Below are 3,741 nucleotides of genomic sequence, written 5' to 3' on the forward strand. Positions count from 1 at the left end.
GACGATGGATGACGATGGATGACGATGGATGACGATGGATGACGATGGATGACGATGGATGACGATGGATGACGATGGATGACGATGGATGACGATGGATGATGATGGATGATGATGGATGATGATGGATGATGATGGATGATGATGGATGATGATGGATGATGATGGATGATGATGGATGGTGATGGATGATGATGATGATGATGATGATGATGATGATGATGATGATGATGATGATGATGATGATGATGATGATGATGATGACAAAAGCACTAAGACCGATGATGAAAATCAAGATGAATATGAAAGCGATAGCAGTGAAAGCTCTGATGAAGTTTATAAACCAGGTGGAGTAAGCAATAGAATTGCTGAAAAATGTACACAGTCCGAACTTAATGATCTCGTAAGAGATTTGGGATTACCTAAAAATGCTGCGGAACATTCAGCTTCAGTTTTAAAAAGTAAAAATTTATTAGAAAAAGGTACGAAAGTAACGTTGTATAGAAAAAGAAATGAGAGTTTTAAGCAGTATTTCGAAGAAAAAGTCTTTGATGAAGAAAAATTAGTGTACTGTTCAAATGTTAAAGGACTGATGGAAGAACTTAAGCCAAATACTTATAAAGATGATGATTGGAGACTGTTTATTGACTCATTAAAAAGAAGATTAAAAGCTGTAATACTTCACAACACAAATCAATATGCCGCAGTACCTGTCGCACACTCTACGACAATGAAAGAATCCTTCACTAGTCTTAAAAAACTTCTAGAGGCTATTGAATACAAAACATATAATTGGTTTATATGTGGTGATTTGAAAGTTTCAGGTATGTTGCTAGGACAGCAGTCTGGATTTACAAAGAATCCGTGTTTCTTGTGCCTTTGGGATAGTAAACATCGCGAAAAACATTACACGAATCATAAGTGGGCTGAAAGGAAATCACTTGAAATAGGAAAAGGAAATATCATTGAATCGGCCCTGGTTAATTCAAAAAAAGTATTGATTCCTCCATAACATATTAAATTAGGAGCCATGAAGCAATTTGTGAAAGCCTTAGATACAAATAGTCGATGTTTTAAATACTTGGAAAAGAAGTTTCAATATAAATCTGATGCCAAGTTGAAAGAAGGGATTTTTGATGGTCCAGAAATAAGGAGACTTTTACAAGATGATAAATTTCCAACGACAATGACAAACATTCAAACGGATGCATGGCTCAGTTTTAAGGAAGTTGTAAAAAACTTTTTAGGAAATAGAAGAAGTGAAAATTATAAAGTTATAGTAGCCGAAATGATTAAGAACTTTGTAAAAATGGGGTGCCTGATGTCATACAAATTGCACTTCCTGCATAATCACCTGGATCGATTCCCAGAGAATTGTGGCGATTACAGTGAAGAGCATGGAGAGCGCTTCCATCACGACATAAAATAAATGGAAAAGCGCTACCAAGACAGATGGGATGTCGCTATGATGGTTGATTACTGCTGGACACTGAAAAGAGAGTGTAAAACTACAGGCAAAAAGCGAAAAAAACCGTTACGTCGATCACTTGATAGTAAGAGAGTACGGTATGAGCGGAAAACATAAACACAAGTTGATACAAAAAAATATGTCTATCGTAATTGTTAATGAGGGATTGTTAATTTTTTTATCTTATTATGAGCTTGTACGTGAATTGATGAAGGTCTATCAAACTCGATATATGGGTTGTTATTTTCATATTTCAATGACCTTGAAAATACTAGATATGGTCAAAATGACCTAGAATTTAGATTCTACGACTCTTAAAACTTATATATAAATTTTTACAAATTGTTTTGAGGTTATTTTGTTGGTTTGGCCTTCAAATGACCTTGATCTTGAACTAGTGAAGGTCAACTGACACCGGATTCGGATTCAGCGTGCTAAAAAACCTATGTCTGAATTTTTTCAGATTTTTTCAGCGATATTTTCTTTATTTGACCTTCAAATGACCTTGAAAGCGATCTGATCTAAAAAAACCGACAAACGATTCTGAATCAGCGACCCAAAAACCATAGAACCCCAAAGGTCGTCTCCGTGGACTTTGACTTTTTTTGTGCGCCTGTGTATTTGTTAAATTTTGAATATCCCTCAAGTATAATCTGATAAATTCAAATTATTTAATTTTGAAAGCTTTGAATTGAAAATTGAAATGCAGAATTCTAAATGTTTGTATTTGGGTATTATCAGATTTTAGAGGCCATTAATTTAAGACTAATCAAGTTAGAAGGCTTACAGTTCTCAATTTTACGATATTAAGCCCTTACATTCAAAATCAAATTAAATTTCAATGTTAAAATTTTTAATTGTTTAAGATTTTCTTCTTAAATTCAGAATTTTTTTAATGCTTTACATTTTTAATTTTACACTTTTAAACCTTTTTTTAAATTTGAATCATCGAGAAAAAAATATTACATTTTAGTAGACACGACTTTTTTTACGTAAAAAACTTAATTTAGGAAATACCCCGTGCGTCAAGGTGAACAATCCGTCGAAAGGGGAAAATGGGTTAAGCCAAATCTGCTGTTTGTGTGAAGAAAGTCACTATAATACTCTATAACAAAACTTCGTCATTTATTTATTACATGAAAACATTTGTTCTTATTTACAAGATTTAAGAAGTAAGAAAAAAATCTTGATTGGAATAAATTAATTTTTAAAGAACAAGAAACTTTAAGCATTATAACGCTAGGCGTAAATAATTAAAAAATATCTTCCTTTTGAATTTAACAGACTCAATATTAAAATGGAAGTTTTAATATTGTCAGAAATAAATATTTACTTTAACTTTAAGTACCTAGATGGCAGTTTTGACTTGTCATGTTCAATTGAGTTCTGAACAAGAAGGCAACAGGCGCTCGAGAACGAGTAAAAGTATTGTTCAGGCTGTGACGTCAGGCATTAAAAGTGAAATTCGAAATTTGAAAAAACCAAAAATATAGTTAAATAGCTCTTGAAAAATGAAACTGAGTCTCCATTTACAGTTTTTCTCTCGGGCTGCAAATTTTCCAGTAAATAAATAAAAACTGACTTTTTTTAATTGAAAAAACCATGTTTTTTCTCATTCAACTCACCGTAAGTAATTCGTTTATAAACTAATTAACAAATTTCTTTTTCAGTTTTACTATATTCGTGACACTCTAGCAGAGGCTACAGTGTCCAAAAAGGGTCAAAAGTTAATTTCTAATGTTTTTTTCTTAATCCGAATGAAAAACCACGTTTTTAGACTTTCACATTAAAAAAGTGAGCGAGGAAGTTTCAGCTACGACAAACTTCAAGCGAACGAATTTTCCGCCAATGTATTGGCCAACTTTTTGTCAGCGTTCCGGCGGCGTCCCCTGAAAAATCTTGTGGTGTCGCGTCGCGAGCTCGTAATAAACTCGCTGTAATTATGGAACTAAAAATCAAATCAAATTGAGATTTTCCAACAAGTTGGCCAATACATTGGCGGAAAATTCGTCCGCTTGAAGTTTTTCGTAGCTCAAACTTCCTCGCTCACTTTTCTGATGTGAAAGTCTAAAACGTGGTTTTTCATTCGGATTAAAAAAAAAACATTAGAAATTAACTTTTGACCCTTTTTGGACACTGTAGCCTCCGCTAGAATGTCACGAATAAAACTCAAAAAGAAATTTGTTAATTAGTTGATAAACGAATTTCTTACGGCGAGTTGAATGTGAAAAAACATGGTTTTTTCAATTTAAAAAAAGTCAGTTTTTATTTAT

Source organism: Belonocnema kinseyi, chromosome 9, assembly GCF_010883055.1.
Source record: "Belonocnema kinseyi isolate 2016_QV_RU_SX_M_011 chromosome 9, B_treatae_v1, whole genome shotgun sequence".
Classification (NCBI taxonomy): Eukaryota; Metazoa; Arthropoda; class Insecta; order Hymenoptera; family Cynipidae; genus Belonocnema; species Belonocnema kinseyi.